Source organism: Drosophila erecta, unplaced genomic scaffold, assembly GCF_003286155.1.
Source record: "Drosophila erecta strain 14021-0224.00,06,07 unplaced genomic scaffold, DereRS2 tig00000000-arrow-pilon, whole genome shotgun sequence".
NCBI classification, from domain to species: Eukaryota; Metazoa; Arthropoda; class Insecta; order Diptera; family Drosophilidae; genus Drosophila; species Drosophila erecta.
In genome coordinates, this window is record NW_020825194.1 from 9616101 (window position 1) to 9636344 (window position 20244).

The following is a 20244-nucleotide window of genomic DNA, read 5'->3' on the forward strand; positions in this document are numbered from 1 at the left end:
TTCGTCGTCCTCCCAACCACATCAGCTAAAGCCATAGCTCGGCTATAACTTCGTTGGGCATATCAGCACTAAAAACCACCCAGTGCCAGCGAAAACGCCAAACGACAGCGAACGTCAGCAGTCGCCGGGAATATCCCGCGGCGTCTACGGCAAGGCGTAATGAGGGGGTTCAAGTGCACTGCTAAAAATATTCGTGCTTCATAAATAGCAAATAAATCTAATTTAAAGAGCACTTTTCGGAAATAAGCAGCCATTTTTGAGGCAAAAGATTCTAGGCATACATTCCCAGCATCAGGCCAAGAGCATATTGATTTTCTTCAGTGTAGACTAGCGAAGTCACAGGGTGCGGTCTTCCCCTTTCCGAGGAGTTGGGGGCAAGGCGGGTCCTGACTTTCGGCGCGTATGTCAAAATATTGAAATATTGAAACAAACGACGGCAGCAACAATAAAGACGAGGCATTGCCAATGGCCAGCGGCCGCTGCTGTGCCTTAGAGCCACCCCGTCCGCTTTTCCCCTCGCTTTTGGCCAAGTTTAATGAATGTGCGATGTACACGACATACTCATAAAGCCGCCCCGCTGCTGTCGCTACCAAAAACCAAATTAGTCGCAGTTTATAATGGGGAGCAGTGTCGATTGCAGTTGCCCGATAACCGAGTCGAGGGGGTGGGTTAATCCACGGGCGAGGGGAGTGTCCCGATAGACAGGACATACAGGACATACAGGATATAGCCCTACAGACCCCTAAGCACAACAGTCAACCCCCGGGAAGCTCATTAGACAGGCGGCGCTAATGACTGCAGCATTCGGTTGTGCAACTCCATCCGACAATGAAACACTCTGTGCTGGTAGTCATGTGACCCTGGAACTCCTGCCACTCACGCTCCCGCCGCTCCTGGAACACCTCCTGCTCGTAAACATAATAATAATGCCTCATTTGCCGTTTGGCCCGTGGCGCTCATAAAGCCATTAAGGCGCTGAACCCTTTGGCGCGGCGCGCAATTCACACAAGGATACGAGGTCCTGGAACGCGAAACCCGGAACCCGTTCGATTTGTATCGACTGAGCCTCTATAGTTGCGCAGCCATGCAGGGTGACCCCCATAAATTATTTTACCAAAAGTGTAGTGCGGCAACCTGTGAAATCGATGCTGGATTAGACCTATTCTAATAGCCCGATGGCGTTGGTAAATATTTCATTCGGTAATTTTCGGATTTTGCGTTCGAAATTTCACTCAGTCTAAAAGGGTAGCAAATATGCTAGCTGCAATGTTTTCTACTAAACAAAACAAAAAAAACAGCTGCAGATATAGAAAAACTGTACAAAATACAACCCACAGCACTTGCCAAATTTGAGTGCCGGCCTCTAGCGAGGTATAAAAAAAAATAATAAAAATCGAAGCCCACACATCCCGGGGTTTTTTCAAAAAACCTGGCCACAAAAAGTGAATCAAAAGGCAGCCGCGACTGGCCAAAACCACTCGAAAAGGGCCAACAAACTCTGGATCGTGGTATTCCCATATGAGTACGAGTATATCGAGGCAATTCAATTATATTTTTGCAATAATTTTCAATACACTTAAGTGCAGGTGGCCCCAACACCCCGCAAAAACACACACACTCACACACACACTTTTCGCACAGCTTTGGCGGCAGTTTAGAAAACAAATAACATTCAATAGAAACAGCAAACCCCACCTGTCTGGCGCATTTGCTTATGCTATATGTGGTTGGCACTTCTTCGTCTACCTGCTGCTGTAGGTAGTATTGCATATTTTCCTTATTTTATTGGCCCACTCCGTGCCGTAGATGTTAATGGAAATTGAACGAGCACTTGGCCCTTTTGCTGTGGCCCAAACCCAACTTTGCAGCACTTGAATCGCAGTGCGCCGTTTGAATTATGAAAGTTACTGAAATTGTTTTGGGGCTTAGGAGGATGCCTGCTACTGCAAGTACAAGTACAAGTACATCTAGAAATAAGTACACAAGTACAAAAACCCAACCCAACCCCTTGTCTCTGGGCAATAAATTCCTGGCAATCGCTTACAAATCGCTCGAAAATTGCCTCAACTCGAGCACGGTTCTGCATTAAGTGCAGAGCGCTCTCAGCTCACATCATTCACATCAGTTGGGCGAAACTTCACCCTCGACCTCATATCCTTGGGCCAAAATTGACATTGACATTCGATATTATCGCTGACAAACGATCGGCAATTGAAAATTGCCAGCCAACGGAGTTTGTAGCTACTTGGGGTTCAGCACTCAAAAATTCACGACTCTAAAGTACTCACTGCATGCTGAGAACTGAGTTTCAATATTTTATATAGAAACTTTTAAGATTATTTAAAATCCTTTGGTTCTAAGTACGATAAAAAAGCTCTTCAGTTAATATACATCAGCGCAATCCCTAGTTACTACACAAACTCTATAGCCACCAGTTCTTCAATCTAAATATTAGGTATAATTCCAAGTAGATATTCATAAACTGCATATGCCCTCAAATCCACAAATACCCTGTACAAATACACAGAATTTGATGACTGCGGGAGCGCATAGCTTAGCTTATCCAAGTGCAGTTTGTCACAGCTTATCAACATCTGCGGGAAGGAAGAGTTGGGGTTTTCAGCACAGATAAATCCGGAACACACGCGCACTTCAAAGATTCAAGTAATTTACAGATGGAAGGCGAACCCAGCGCCATCGCATTTTCACATTCAATAACTTTAAACTGCAGGGGAGAATACGCGCGATACAAAAGAAGCTCCCATATGAAATGCAACCACTTGGAAAATCCAGTCAATACTTTTACTGTTATTGTTTCATGTCGGCAGGGGTTGTAAATACGTACGTATATGTACGAATATGTATCGGTTTGGGGCACTTTTATTATCGGGGCTTGCCAACAATTTGCAGTTGCGATTTTCGATTTTTTCGCCACCCCCGGGGGTTCAAGTATTTCTTAAATATTTCCAGTGAACTGCAAAAGTGCAGTAAATCGTGGGAAGGGCGTTAATGTAATGGCCCTATTAACTGAGCGGCAAGAACAACAATGACAGGGCAATAAAAGTCAATCAGCATTTATTTCAGTTAACCCCAACAAGATGAAGAACACCAAGCTGGGGTAAACCATCCGCAGGGCAGAGGGCAAAGTTGAATTGTTTACACTCATTTGCCATGCGAAACGAGAATTTGAGAATGTCTCCGCAGCAATTTGCAGCATGCAGGCCACGAATTCGGTGGGGTATTTATCTCAATTAACCGGAGCAGCCCTCCAGCTGCATTCCATCTGGGGGCATTACACCTTTCAGCCGGTTTGATTGATGCCAAAATCCAGCTTAGGGTCACAGCCAAATCCCATGTCCCAGCGGCAGTTCGAATCCGTGTAGAACTTCAAGCATAAGTGATTAATTCGAGGCGCCACAAATGTTTAAGGTGCAAAAGTTGGCACTTAAATGGCCACAACAAACGTTGGCCAGGCCTACGAGTATATGCAAAATATGCAGCTGCAAATTTGCGTACTCGGAATTGCAAATTTATGGGAAATAAGCCGGCAGCGCATAAATCACTGCCATCGGGAATTATTCAATTTCATCTCGTTTAGTAACATCAAAAAGCGCTGCCATGTTGACAAAATGCCAATGAAGCAGCGATTCCACTTGAATGATGGCCAAAACGGGCTGCTCGTGTGTGTGCTCAGCTATAAGTCAACTAAATTATTTAAGCACATAAGCGTATATAAATACATATACACGTATATATAAATATATGTGTGTGTTTTGGGGGGTAGTGTTTAGCGTGATTGCCACTGAGGGGATCAGCAAATAGGGGATGCCATCGTAGTGTATAGCTCGATTTTTGGCAACATATGGCCAAATTAAAATGCAAATTAAATGCAAATAAACAATTAAAATTTCCAACTGCGTGGCGCTGATTGTGGCGGAAGCCATATCGAGTGGGCGTGGCCAATCAAACGGAAATGTTGACACCGACTGTTCCAAAGCGTCCCTTCTCCTGATGGGGGCGCAAAAATGCATAATTAATAGACAAACAACTCAAACGCACACACACACACACACACTACACCCGCAGCCAAAACGCTGCCACTCAAATTGCCTTTTGGACAAACAAACTGCGCAAAACGCACAACAAACATGACAACAATAGCGGCCCCAACAGCCAGAGCAACACGAAGGACTTTGGCAGCAAGGATATATGGCATGAATGGGTATTATGACTGCGGGATACCTGGCAAAAAGAACGAGAGGCTTCTATAAAATACATTGTATTAAAAATTGTTCTTAATCAGCCAAAGAATAAGTATTTTGTAGGCTTCTTTAAAACTCTTCTCGACTTAGTATAATATATTTCATGATTCGGGATTAACATATATCTGCAATAAAATTGATTGCAGTTTCAATCCCAAAAAGGTCGTCGTATATACTAGAATTCTCTTTAATCCTTTCTCCACCCTGTTATCCACATTCAATATACCCTGAACAATTCATTTGCCGCGTCTAACCAACCGGCAATGGCAATTCAAACAGAAGCCGCATTCAAATTCAAAACAAATGAAACGAAACGAAATTGTTAGCCGACTGCGGCAAAAGCCCTCAAGACATTTAGTGTTTGACATGCCGGGTACAACAAACAAACAACAAATGGCAGTCGAAGTGCACAAAGGTGCGAACTGTACGCCTTTGAAGTGCCGGCAAAAGGACCAAAAGGAGCACTCAACTGGTTAACACAGACAGGACGAGCTCGCCACTCGAACACCGCGCAATTATTGGACTAACAAGTGGTGCAACAAAACCACTCTCTGTTTTTTCCCCCCAATTGAGTGGCAGTGAGTACTAATGATTCCAAGGGTGACATCTGCAAGGGTTGCACTTAAAAATGCGACAACTTTTCATCATCACGGCGTGAAATCCAATTGTAGCAATTCCCCGGGCCCAAAAAATCTGTGCAAAAAGCGGCGGGCGCAGGAATCATTAGCCATGCTGGAATTCTGGGCCCCGAGGGTACTGGCAATTATTCTGAAAGCGAAAGGAGGACGCCGATGGAAATTGTCATTTGCTGATATGGCTAATCTATTGCATCAGCCGGTGGCTTGTGGGTCCTGTTCGTCCTGTCGTCCTGTCGCCCTGTCGCCCTGTTCGTCCTGCCGCAGTAACTGGCTAACAGCGAGTGACGAGCACGCTAATGATACATTGACAACTGCTGTTATTCTTGGCCCAGCTCGGCCTCACTGCCACCACATCCCGGCGATCCTGGCGAGGATATGGTGACTACGCTCCTGCTGCTGAAATTCCAGCTAATAGTAGCTGACCCACGCTCGCCAGCAATCCGTTTGTTTGCGCATCGAGTTTGTATGGCCTGCGGACTCATTAGGCCATTAGAGGAATCGCGGCCAGGTCCGCTGACTAATGGTGGCAATGGGGGCGGATGGATCGGGGCTCCAGTGCGCTTCATTAACGCATTATGTGCCACGGCGGCTTCCGTCTTTCGGCCTTCGACTAACAAGTGTGCACGGCGGAAAATATGCAGTGCTTTACGCATAAATCAAGCGCTTAAGTTGGCTAATTCATTTTAAAGCCGAAGCGTGAAGTGATTTCAACACATCTGAGTTGACTACATAAACAGGAACGTGCACTGAAAAAAGGCGCTGGGCAATTTGTATTTGATTGTATTAATACAAAAGTCAACTTAATAATATATTAAATTACAATATCATCGGATGTTGATTTTTTTATCCCATAAAAGAATATGTGCTTATTATTATTATTTATTTTTGATTATTATTGAAATTTTTTTAAGATTTTGCTCTAAAATAAACAAGAAAGAATCAATGAATATGCACGGCGCACAAATTGCATCCTTAAACAGATTGATACGAAAAGGCTTACTGCAAGCTAAGCGAATGTGATACGACACCATTGTTTTGTTCAGTGTACGGCTGCTACCATCGCATAACTGACCGCACAAACATACTCGCACACATGTAGGCGAACATGCGTGGCCACACGCATACATAAACAGTCGGCTGACAACATGAAAATGCAATTAACGCGTTAATGTTCAGTTGAAATGGCTCTTGACCACTCGCCGTTGTCGGTTGCTGGTCGTTTGTTGCATGTTGTTTGTAGCTGGTTGCTTTCGCCGGCATCAACATCAATTTTTTCGGGTTCCGCGGTCAGCGCCCAAAAAATGTTGTTGCCTAACGCAGGTTATATGTATCCAGCCGCATAGAGATATTGAATCCGCATCCGTATCCGGCGGCCATTGTCCCCACTTAATGTTTAACAAATATGGCGCGTCTGCATTTTGGCCGCCTTTGTTGTGGCCACACGGACATGCATATTTATTTCATTAAGCGCAAATGGCAGCGGGAATGCGTGCAAATGCACCGCTTTATGCACTAATTACATTGCAACCTGTGGAGCGCTGGAACACTGAAATGAAAGAAATACTTGCATAACTGCGCCTTGCATGCCAAATTGGTCGCTCGAAAACCGCTTGGTGGCTTCCGCGCCCCTCCCCCACTTTGCCCGCCACTTGCCAGTTACCAGTTACCAGGATTCCTCCCGCCCGCAACCAGTTGGTCCTGTTGGCACTTGCCACTTGCCAGTGCCACAAAACGTGGCCAACGCAACGAAATTATGCCGTAAAACTGAGGTTTTGCAAGGGCGGAAAAGCGGGAAAACGCTGGAGCATGCAATCTGCTACCAACGCTCCAGTCTGCTCCTGGTCGCTGTGATTTTCTAATTAGGCAAAGTTTTGCCGACACATTTTGCGGTCGCTAACGCTGCGGCAATTTACGCATAATACACGACTGAGGGGCAAAAAAAAAAAGGAGAACTAGTGCTGGGACAGAAATGGGGCCGCTGCCTTCCACACCTGCACCTCTATTTCTGTAAATTAACATAGAAATATGTAATTTCCGCTATGGGCAGGTAAAAAAAAGATGTAAAGGAAATAGAAGCGAAAAGTATAAGCGGAAAAGACGAGTTACTTTATGACTCGGCAAGATCCTGCGATACATTCAAGCAGTGCGCCAACCGCAAAGACCCTTGCCTACTTATAAAAATATTACGCTGCCTCCCCAATCCGGGGAATTGAGCAGTGGGCGTGGCAGGTGGGGCCTGCCTGCCAGCCAACCATAATAAATTTCATGGGCTCAGTGAGGCGGCGTTCACGGATCTTCGGGAAGAAGAGGAACGCAGCCCGGACAGCGAAAATGCGCGATTGCACCGCGAGAAAACTGCGAGAAAATAGAAAAACCAATTAAATGCATATAAATTTAAGCCAATTACAGCATTGATACCAGATCAACCTATATTAAATACAGAAGCAACATGCAATATATAGGACTGGTTATTATGAAAAGACAGAAATAAATATACCATTAGAAACAAGATTAATTTCCACTTTTAAGCAGCTTTCTCCACCTGAACTACAGCTTTTTTCGCAGTGTGCGGCTGTGCGTGCGAGAATCGGAATCAGTAGCCGTGCGTCCGTATTCCGCAAAAGCCGGAGACCGAGACCCGGAGTCGAGTCCGGAGTTACGGTTAAGCTCCGGCGGAGGGCGATGCGTTGGCCGGCCCAAAAGAAATTGCGTTGAGTTGTGAATGCCGCGCAGGGATTTACGTTTTCATTACGTTTGTAACCTCACAAGTAAAGACAGTCATCCGCATTTGAGTGTGTGTGTGCGTGTGTGTGTGTGCGCCATAGGTGTGGGTAAGGTGTGTGTGTGAGTGGGCTGCTCGCCACCTTTCACCTTTCACCCTGCACATTTCGGGCGTAATTTATGCGCTTATTGTCTTTTGCACGCCCAACCTCCTGCCAGCAGCAGAAAGCCTTACTTGGAGAAAAGTATTTTATTTGAAAAAACTCCGAAAAGCACTTACTTTTCGATTGAATTAAATATTTTCGTGACAATATGAAAAGTTGCATTGAAATTTCAGCATACTACCAAGCGAGAATTCGCAATATCTTCTCAATCGTTTTACTTATCACAAGCTTACACTTTTCCTGAGTGTAGCAACCTCATTTTGAGCCGTGATCTGCTGGCTCCTCTGCCCCATTTGCGCCCCCTGCCACGCCCCCCGCTCGACACCGTTTCGAGGACTCATTTCGGCCATGCTTATTTGCCCACTCGCGCGTTCGCACGCCCTTCAGTCCTTCAGGCCAACGCAACTCGACTCTGTTCCTCCACTCCTCACTGCTTGCCAGGACTCACTTGTCGCAGTGTCTCGGCTCCTTGAGTCCTTTCATGCTGGTAATTTTTCATAACCGTCGACGAGTTGTCCGCCGCTGCCAGGTCGCTTTGATCCATGGCGACACGTTGACTGCCGGCGCACCTGAACACTCGATGGGATGGTGGTAACCATGCCACACATCTGAGCCTCCCGCGCCAGAAATTAAATATAAACTTGCTGCAGCACTCTGCCCTTTGGGAGTGGCAAGAAGAGGGGCGGAGCGGGATGGAGCGGAGCAGGAGCAGCCTTCGTCCTGCCGCCTGTTCGGGCAATAAAAAGTCCCTAGATTATGCTGCTGCTGCCGCTGCCGCTGCTGCTGTTGTTGCTGCCTTGTTAATGTGGCACTTGTGTTGCTGTTATTGTTGCCGCTGTTACTAGCTAAGTGGCAACTTCATCATCCCGAGGGGGCGGGATTTGGAGCCGCCTCAATCTCCGCCGTACTGCCATAATTGTATTCAACAAGCTGGTGTCGCTCCGGATCCAAGATGTATCTAAATGTGTGTGCGCGTGTATATTTCATTCTGTACTTTTGATTATAAAACTCACCCGGAGGCGTGCAGCCGAGGCCAAGCGGTTTCTTAGGTTTTTTTCTTTCTTTATGCAGATTATGAAATTTATTAGACCCGCCCGCTCATCCCTCAGGCTCCTCCTTCAAATGAGATATTACCCTAATGCGCTTGAGTTTTAATTCGCCGGCCCTTGTGATTTACGGCCCTCGAGCTGTATCATGCCATCAGTCAAAGCACTGCAAACTCACATTTTGCGAGCCCTCAAACGAGCTAAACATTAAGTACTTACTGCACTACAGCGAAAGGCGATGCACTGCTGCCAAATTGTTGATGGACCGGCAACACACATGGGCACACACACATTCGCAGTCACACAGGCAGTGCTTATCGGGTGTTCCCAATTAGTTAAGCATTTCCACAAATTCCAACAGAAACTCTAGCTCAGCCCCGTCCTTTTGCCGGTTGTCTCAGATGTCTCGGCAGTTGTCGGTTGTGGCCATAATGATTATTATTGTGCCAGTTGGGCCAGGCAAGTTACACGGTAAAAAATGTATCTCAGGTACCAAGAAATTTACCAAATAACCAAATTATTATTATAAGAGAATTGCCTACACCTACGATCTCCATTTACAAATAAGGAATATATCCTAATAATATATGTTTATTAGGTCTTTATATTTCCCAATTTCCATGAACTTATTAGTACCATATTACTGCACTCCAAAATATTTAATATATTATTTACATACTTATAACTTATAAGAGTAACTTTATAAAATGGAATTATCTACACAATATGTTTAGGTTGCAACGTCTCTATTTACCACCTTTTTCTCTCAGTGCTCGAGCACAATTTCCAGGCTTGTGTATTGATTTGGCTTGCAATGCAATAATTACATGGTTACATGAGCGCAATTTCCGTAACATAACTCACGGAGGTCGCATGCCCCCGCTTTACGCATGCAACATGTTGTCTGCCACAGGACCTCCACACCCTCACCCTCTCCCTCTCCCCCCTGCGCCTCCTGCTCCTGTAACTAACCATCGAACTACACACACATGCGTGTTTGGCGAGAGTTCGCCTTGTTGACGAGTTGATGAGATGTTAAGATTATGTTAATGAGTTCATTAAATCACAAGGAACAAGCAACCGCATAGAGTTACAGACAGTTGAGGACTCTGGAGTTTCCGAGATCTCTGAACTTGGGTCAGTTCTGCTTGAGGTTTGGCCGGTCATCGATATATTGCACTAGCTTCTCACTTTGTCCCTTTACGGCTAATTAGTAGATTTAAAGTGCGCAAAGTTAATTGATGAATTTAAATGCGAAAGTTATCCATTTAAGGGAGTACTGCATAAATAGCACAATGCCATTAAGTACCATTGCAGTTTTCGAGTGCAGTAATCGGCGAGTTAAACAACTGAAATCACGTTTCCACGTTCGCCACTCGCGGAAAATTTCAATCTGATCGATTTGTGTATTTGTCAAACTGATTTATCGAGTGTTTCGATTTGATGGCGTGGAAATGACGACCCCCAGACACACACACTCGCACACACAAACACGTGCACCTGTAATGATATGCAAATAGGATGCCCTTTTCAGCTGCACCCGCATCGGTTGGAAGTTCCAGCGGCATTGGCATTGCTATTGCCACACGCATTCCATCGGGGACACACGGAAAACCTCATTTCAATCTCGGCTGAGCCGCTCTGAGCTCCTGCAGCCAAACATCCGTGCACACGCCGCACCGTCCGGCGAATGGAGACGGAGAGCCGCAGATCCGGAGCCGGAGTCATTTGGCACACCTCCACCCACACTCACACATACACCCACACACACACCAACACACACACACAGCCATTTGGAAGGATTCTTCTCACAGCATTGCTAGGGTGCACTGAAAGAATCACACATACTAATCTGAACTGATCCAATCTTACTTTCGGGGATCTCTTCAACTGATGTATGCTTTTTCATATAAATGTTTAGAAAGATTTCAGTTTTCTGCAACCTAATGTTTAAAATCACTTGAGATATATTTACAGCTTACAGATTATTTAAGCGAAAAATGTCAATATTTCATATTTTGTAAGCAATTCTAATGATAATAATAATAAGCAATACTACTTCGAGTATCAAGTATTTTTCCTAAGAAGCGTGTGATTGCAGCACCTTTTTCTCGCAGTGCCTCGTCCAGCATTGATGGGTAACTCCTGCTCTGGGACGGAAAGTCGAATGCATTTGCTCAAAGCCTTTGCACTGCATTGGCTCCTTTATGCACATTCAATTGGTGGTGTAGCTAATCTAGCGAAATACCAGCCAGCTGGGAAGGACCAACCGACTAAGCCGAATCGCAGCTTATTTGAGCGCCAAAAAAAGGAGGAAATAAATAAATAAATGGTGAACGGGGACAGAGAGCTGAGAATAATGCTTGCGCTTATCATATTTGCACCTTTTTAACCTTTTGCACAGATTTTTCACCCACCGACCGCCGCATTGGGGTCAATTTTAAATTATACACTTCCGCTTCCGTGCTCCGACATTCGCTCGATTGACGGCGATGGCGATGGCGATGGCGATGACGATGACGATGGTCGTCGGCGGGATGTGGGATACGTCTTGCCTTGGACTCGACTCCTGTGTAAATATTGAAATCGATTCAGTTTTCATAAGCCGTCCGCCTCCGTGAGTCAGGTAAAGCTGCCTGGCTGGCTGACTGGCTGGCATCCTGTTGGAGCAAGGACTCCGAGCAAGGAGCAAGGACGCAGGACGAAGGACGCAGCAGTGGGGAGATTCGGTCTGTTCTGGTCTGTGGTTTCGCCAACTGCTTGTTATGCTTCATGTTTTTGCCAAGTTGTTGTTTCAGCGCTCCCCTTTTGGCTCTCAGTCGGCCTGTTTATGCAAGTGGATTACGGTGTTTGGATCTGATTATAAATCATCTTTATAATCCGTAAATCGTGTTTGGTTAACATAATGGAATAAATTTATTTTATTTATTGCAGCTGTAAGTTTTAATAAGATTTCCACGACTCGTCGTCGTTTATGGCTGGACGCTTCCACCGACCACCCACCGTGCTCCATTTTCCGGTGGTTCCACCTCGGTTCCAGCAATCTGGTCACCAGATTCCCCGGAGGTCCTCCTCCTCCTCCTCCTACTGCTCCTCCTCCTCCTCAACCCGGTTAACTGTGCCGGCTGCTTAAGTTCAAGTGCACTTTAAGGCATCTGGAGATGGAGGCAAGGTTGGACTGCGTTGGGCTGTCTGCCCGCGACGCGGCCAGCAATTATTGTAAATTGCTCGGTGTCATTTACACATTTTCCACGCATTTTCGCCATCGCAGTTGTCGCTGGGCCGGAAGTTGTTTGGCCTTCGCTTTGCCTTCTCCACTCGTAAATACATATAAACCAAGTTCTGCTCTTTTTTTTTTGTGTTTTTTTGGCTCTTCTGGCTGTTGGTGTCGTTAGCGTTGTTGTCTGCTTGCTTATCTGCGCACTGTTGACCTCCTGGCTCCGGCTCGTCCTCTCGTCCTTTCGTCCTTTGGGCCACTCCAAGTCCTTGTCGCGCCTGTCGTCGCCTGGCCCAAATAGTTGCCTGCACGGCGAGTATTTAACCAAACTGCCCACAAAATGGCATCCGAGCTGCATCGCGGCAGCTCATTAAACACATGCACTGCAAGTTCTCCGCACTCAACGGAGATGCCAAATCAACTGGTTTTCGGCTAGGAAAATCACCAGAAAATTCAAATCTCTTAGTATCGCAAATGAGGAAATTTTTGAATTAATATATAGGTTTTGGTAGTACTTAGTAGAGATTATATGCCTCTCATGTCAAGGCTTTCCATAAACAAACATACAAGTATTTTGGAAATATCCTTTTAGAGGATTTAATGATACTACATGTAAAGGCACTTCTGTAACTAATAAAATCAACAATATAGTTTACAGACTGCTACAGAATATGTTTGTGCTTCTTTATTACTGTATTGTTAAGCTATGTTGCTTAATTTTCGTAAGTAAGTAGCTTGCAGCACTATAAGCCAGAGCCCAAAAATGCGATTGCAACCACTCAGCTGCAAGAGCGTGGCATGCGAAAACCTCGAGCAGCTCATCGGCGCCTCCTTGAAAATGTTCTTTGGAGGGTTTTCCAGAAGCCAAGGCCAAAGTGCCGCTCCTCCCACCGCCCCTGTCTGCGCCTATGAAATATCGCACTTTAACGTCGTTTCTGGGCATTTTTAAAATGATAATGCGAATTTCGCACAGATAAATAATGCAAGTGGACTCATGAACCACACAGTTCTGTTCTCTTTTCCCCTTGAAGAACATTTCTGTCGAAATTTTATGAATATAGGGATTTATGGCCACGCGAAGGATTTGCTACGTGGAATGTTCAAAAGCGATGAAATATGAAGGCGGCTCTTCATATATCTGGTAAAAAAAATAGTTTATTTCAGTATGTGAACTTTCCGTAGGATTTTTTGCTTTGCTGGTTGACCGGTTTGATTTAATCAATTTTTAGCTAATTAAGTAATGCACATGAACACTTCTACAATCATTTAATTAGTTTAATTATATGCAGAACATTTTTTGTGGCTTTCTGATTGCGAGCAAATGATATGATTTTAATGGATGTTATTTGATGGAAATACATTTCACAAAGCCACTGAGTAATAGCAGCATTCTGGATTTGCAACTTCTACACTTCCGTGCTAAGAAACTTTTAATTTTTCCCCACCAATTACCGAGTTATATGATGCAATCATTTAAGGGAGCCGCGTTGACTCCTTTTCCGGCGATACTTGAACTAATTTACTCTCAGACAATTATGAATGTGCATATGCACAAATTGTTGGCGAAGTGCGCATTTAGCCACTCGAAAGAAATGTGCAAAAACACTTGCCACAGGAAGAGTCCCCCAGCTAGATGATTGTTATGGAGATGAAGATGATAATGATGATGTTGCAAGGGCCAAAAGCCGGGGACTCGGAATCAGGCATTTAAAATATGGCTGTAGCATGTAAGCCAAACTAGGGGTTCCTTTCTCGTTGGGATGCATATACGCGTATGTGTTGGGGTTAGCATTGGATTTTTAGCGCAATTTAACAGCAAATTAAACCAGCACACATACAGTCTCACAGTCACAAAGAAGCACAGCACCCCACACCCACACTAATGCCACATGATTGGTGGGTGTGTGTGTAAATTGAAAAAGTTTCTGGCCAAGTTCGGTTGTGTTTCCAACCGAATTTATTGGTAGTCGATGTTGAAATTGATTGCTCGAACACACCAAAGTGCTTCTGGTGCTTCTGCTGCTTCTCAAAGAGCGCCTGCAAGTGTATTGACCAATTTATGCAGCGATTCAATCGCCGGCGGAGCGTGTAAGCGGCCCTTGAATTTATTGCCAACTAATTTAATATGTTCGCTCACTGTCGGCCAGTGTGTGCCAAACTAATTAAAAAGTATTTAATATCTGTAAACATGCCGAAAAATAAACTCTTTCGGCCGGCCAGCCCCAGCCCAGCTCTACTTCTCCTTATTTTGTCTCGTAAAAAGAGAAAACCCCCAAAAACTATGGGCCAAAAAAGTTTGTCGTCAAAAGGCAGACTCTCGCATACATCATCCTTTCCCCACGCAACCCGCAATCCCCTCCAGCTGGACTTTATGGACTGCCCGGGGGCAAGACTCGACAACAACTTCAAAAGCGGCACTGCCAACGTCCTCATTTGGAGCGTGTGTTGCCTTTTGTCGTTGTCGCCTCGAACCCAAAACCAAGTGTTGCCAAAAAGTGACAAAAACTAGAAAGCCGGCAATCGACTAACTGATACCCGCTGCTGAACAGTGGACACAATCCGCAAGCTTTGAAAAAATGTATTGCCTACTTTGAGGGGCCTTTCTTTGCGAGAAAACCGTTAAGTGGTTAAAGTATTTAAATAGCATAATTAGATGAAAAAAAGTATTATTCTTTTGTAAAATTCAAAGAAATACATTATTGTGCATCATAAAAATAAGCTTATATCCAAAATATGTGTAACAAATTTACCCAAGTTGTTCTTTCCCCCATTTTTTTCGTTGCAACACCTAGATCCATTTATCAAGTCTACATGTATGCCTCCCATTAACTACAGGCTATCAACGAATATACCCCACTTTCGCAGTGAGTAATCGGTATAAAAACGAAGCTTTCGCGCTGGCGTTGTCGCGTCCTCATTATGAGCTCTGGGTTTTGGGGCAGCCAGCTGCATGTTGCATAGAATGGAGGAGCCCTAACCCAAACCCCACTGCCCTATTTGCCCCTCGGTTTGCTGTGTTGTGTGGCCCATTTCGGGGGCTCATTTCTCATCGGCGGGGCTTTGTTTTTAGTAAGCCAACTTTTGGCAGCCAAACATTTTTAGCAAAGTTTATGCTGCTCGTTGGCCAGTTAACGGCTTTTCGCATCAGCGACGGACCTTGTATTTCGGTTCGTGGAGCAGCAGCAGTTTGCGTGCCGGTCCAAGGGGTTTTCCCACAGCAACGACTTTATTATTAGGAAAGTTGAAATATTGCCGCCCACACACAGATACTCACACACATACACACACAGGGAGGGAGAGTAATCAGCTAATTGGCGAAGGACAGTGAAGGAAGCCCAGTTAATAAGTGAAGAGTTCATGCAGCTGCACCTTGCGGGCATTGCAAGCCAAATAGCCGAAGATACTCGTCCTGGCAAGCGAACAAATTGCACGGAATGTGGAAAGTGAAAAGTGAAAAGCAACGAAGGCCAAACAGAACAAACTTTTTTAATTGTTTAATGTTTTGCAAAGTTCGCTGCCTTCATGTTCTTAATTTCGCTTGTTTGCAGTTTCGTTAGCTTAGTTTTTTCGCTGCTACTTCAAGCACTTAAGCTGACTCCATCTGTCAGGTTGCATGATTGTTTGCGTTCGGTTTTCGCAGCCAATGTGGCGTATGATGAATATCAAACAACTGTGCGAACAACACTAACTGCCATGACAATCAAAATGTAAAAGGGCAAAAGGAAGTAAGGAAAAGGGGAGAGATTGCAATGCAACGAAAGTTTCCCGGCAAACTCAAAAGTCAAATAGCCGCAACAGGAGTCCACGTTTTCCGACCAGCACGGGAAAACAATGCCAAACAACGGGGTTATGTCCACAAGTGCATTCCATGAATTAAACATATTCGGCTGACTGGACTTTCGTCAGCTTCCATCCGGATTCGCTGTGGATCGATTGCTGTTCAAGGGCTACACTGAAAGAATATATATTACAGTTTATGGTTACTGAAAGTAAGCCTTTTATTCTATATTTAATTGTAAGATATATTATTAATAGGGCATCGTTGATATGCGCTTGAATTTTGTGCAGTACGTAATATTTCTTTGAGTTCATTTGGGTAGCAGCTTCAATGTGAAGTAGTTCCAACGTGCAATATTTCCGCATCCAGCACAAATAAATCGCCATGTCCTTTGTCTCCTGCTGGCTTGCGGTTCGCTTGCCACCTTGCAGATATTTCAATGTCAATGCAAGCGCGGATATAAACCGAATATAGTACACCGCCCACGCTGGGCACAAGAAAAGTTGGGAAAACTTTTGCTTTCGGCCGTGCTGAGCGGAAGTCAGTGCCATAAAATGGGGCAAGCTTAAAGCGGAAATAACAAAAATTCTCTAAATAACAACAATGGTAAATCGGGCACATATTTCTGTGTGTTTAGCACTGTTATCTGGCTGTCTGCGTAAAGTGCCAAGCGGAAGTGCAAGTTGCAGTGGCAAAGAAAATACGAATGCGATCGGAATTGGAAAACACAGTCAAAGTCAAGCAGACAGTCGTTGGTTTGCGGGGTGTGCACAAAGTTTTCACTCTCGAGCAGGGTACGATAATTGTGAAATGTTTTTGCTGCTGGCCAAGTTTATTATTTTCTTATCAGTCCGGACAGTGCTGAGCGCATTATTCACTAACTCCAAAAAAAAAAAGGAAAGAAAAGAGCTGGCGCTCCTTGGCCCGTTGCCACTTGACGACGCATAAAAATCTTCGCACGAAGTTTTCAGCAATAAAAATTGCAATAAATTGAAATGTGCGTCTTTGGGTCTGGCCGAAAAGAAAAAAATAACGAGTCTATGCGGTTTGAATCGGCTATCGTGAGGGTCAGCCAGTCATTCAGCCAGCCCCTTCGGACCATCATTCAGTCAGCCAGTTCGCAGTCGTTTCATAAGCTTTTCCGCCAATGGAAATACATCGTGCACCGCGAGAAAGGCGGTGCTTAAAAATATTTACATAACAAGTTCCGTGAGCATGGCACATTTTACTCTTTGATGGAATGTGCAACGCAATATTTACAATATTTATTTCTTTCACCTATGATTCTACAAAATGTAGCCCGCTTTCTCGCGGTGTAAGCCATTCCCAACGGGGTTGCACAGAAACGATGTCCGAATGGGTTTGTTTATGCGACCGGGCGGGTGAGCCAGTGTCTGTTTGATTTGATATAGTCGAGCAGCATGTCCTCGTGTCCAGAGCTTAACTGGGAAAACAATAAAATATCGAGTTTCCGATAGACTAATGTTTCAGTGGTTCCAGTGGCTATTGAGGCGGGCACTTTTACGAGTTCGGTGTCGAGCAAATTATCATGGCTGTGGGGTCGTCTGTGTTTTGGTGGTTCGGTTGGGGCTGAGTTGTTCGTGGGTGGTGGGTGTTTGCATTGAAACCACCGAACAGCATCCCAGCAACTTGACCAATTTGTGCAGTGGTGTTTCAATTAGGATGAGGGAGCTGCGCTTATCGGCAACTCATCGCATCTTTCCAATTATTTGTGTACATATGTAAATGTTGTAAATTTCAAATTAATTTATGTAAATTCCCATTTCGCATTATGCGCAACAACAAAGGGGGCCAAACACGAAATGAATCTCTAATTGGCAACCATCTCATTAATCCAATTTAGCAAAATTAATTAAATCGCAAATCGACTAATGAGCACGCAGCACGGTCCTGATTTCAGCTGCACACGATTTTGAAGGCCAAACCTGCAGTTCGCTCGTAGTGTGGGGTACTTCATTCGAATTGCACTAAAATCTATTCAATCGATGGACCAGATTACACGTTGCTGCATAACACGCATACGCCGTGTGGGGCATTGATAGAGCGTGTCAGATAAACAGGATGTGGGCGGTGGGCGGCAAGGGGTGAGGGGCGTGGCAGGATGTGTTCGAATAAGATGGAGAGGGCCAAGAGCACTGTTGTTCCTTGGCGGAAATCCAATTTCACTCATAGTGTAAATCGACATTGATTACAATTGTGGAGGGCCTGTGAATGCATACTCGTTCAAATGCATAATCAATCCTTAGTGGTGATGATTTGGCTATGTTCGGGCTTATTACTGCAATGCTGGCACATGAAGTCCTTCATTTTACATTTTCTGCCTATTAAAATAATCAAGACCCCATGACAACTTAAAGAAATCTAGCAAGTAAACTATAAAATGAGTTCAAGCTATTTTATTACATTTTCTGCTAATTTATGTTGACCATATCTGTTGATGTAAGTGGATTTCAGGCAGCTGTGGCTCTTGTCCCCAATGCACATTGGTACATTACGTTTCCATCAAAATATTCAAATGCGACAGATTTGGATTAAAATAAGCCATTCACTAGGGAAAGTCCTCAGCAAGAACATGCACAGAATGCAGAAATTTCAAGGCGATTATCAATCAATTTGCATAGCATAAGGACCTCTTGTTTTGAAACAGTGCAGCGAACACAAGTGCACATGTCGATCCATTCGCCTCCATTCCATTCCAAGCCAATCCAACCAACGCATTCCCCTAATCCCCTGCTGCACTCGCTGCTATGGGGGATTACGTAAAACTGCCTGCCAATGGAACCGAGAGGTCATCAACTTCATAATCAACGGCGACATAAATAATCACATGTCCCACTTGGGGTTCGTGCACAAATGCGTTCCGAAAACGAGCAGAACTTGTACTCCGGATCCAGGTTCGAGTCCATTGAGTGGCTACCATTCCACGTACGTACGCTCGGCCTGCGGCCAGCCGCACTTTTCTATGGGCCATCAGTCGGACGCTCACGTGCGTATGGCCATCTCCTCCTGACCCACCGCGCTACTCTCCCTCGGCCACCTGGCGTCCAGTCTGGGAACTGGGTTAGCCCCACAGATGGGCAACCGACTTGGTCGGGCGTACGTGCGCCTACGCCAAAGACCCCTCGCTTGTAGTGCAAACACTTGGCGAAAATCAAGGAAATCAGGTGAAGATTCCTAATTGGTGATCCAATATATAGCATGTATAACGATAAGGATATACAGATGCCAGGGTATGGTCAAGTGCTTAGTTAAGCACAATTGAAGTTGCTTTCCCGGTAGATAACATTCGTTTTGAGCAGTGCACAGATTGTGCTTAATTTCACAGCATGTGCATGTATTTCCACGTCTGCAGCTATTCATAACAAACACATACAGTCCGTGCCAGGGCCAGGACTCAATCGTACTGTGACCCGGTCGAGCACCGAAGTTGTCTGCTGTTTATGGCACTTTGACGATGACCACCGACAGCCGCACCACCCAACTAGCCAACCACCTAATCACCCGGCCACCCAACCACCCAACCATCCAACCACCCAACTTGCCGAAACCACCCGAACTTTGGCAATGCTTTGGCATTTGTGCACGTTTTATTAATGGCGCATGGTTTAATATGCATTAAGTCCATGATGGCAGCACTCGCATTGTTCCGGCCGATGAAATTTGCATTCAATTGCTTGCTAAATATTTGTCAAAGCCATTGCTGGGCATTTAATAATCAATTTTGAGCACTTCCCTGCACTTTGTTTGCAACACAAATTGTATTTGTCTTGGCCAGACTTAAAATTTGCTTATCAGCCATGTTTGGTGTTCCTGCTCTAATTGAATTTTCCCCGACTTCAATGGAATCGAAGCGTTGGCGTCTTTGAGAACCCAGGCCGTAATTATAGCCAAAAGGATGTGGAGAATAAAGGTAGAGAAGGGTTCCGGGTTCTATTAACAATTTGAAATTTATTTTTGGTGATTTTTCAGGCCACGAGTTTCGCCTTTTGTTGCTCCGAGAAAGAGAAATATTGTGGCCATTGTCTGAGCATTGTCCTTTTACCTTTGCCACCATCGTTTCGCTCTTACCTTTCGGGCCATTCTTGTGCCTCTGGCCGCAGAACCTCCTTCATTTCCAGTTAGCGAGTGCTGTGGTTTATGTGCGCTCATCTATTTCATTTGGAAAGTTTGTGGGTGTCCGGCAACAACGAAAACTGTGTCAAAGGCGTCTGCCTAAATGATTTAATGAGTTTTCTTTATGTCCGGCCATTTGCAGGGGTCAAGATCTCGGTTTCGGGCGATTCGTTTGCCAAGAAAGCCCCACTCATTTTTTATGCAGCGCATGGCATAATGATCAAAGGCATTTAGCAACAGCTGTTCGTTACCCCCACGCACACACCCGCACACACACATACATA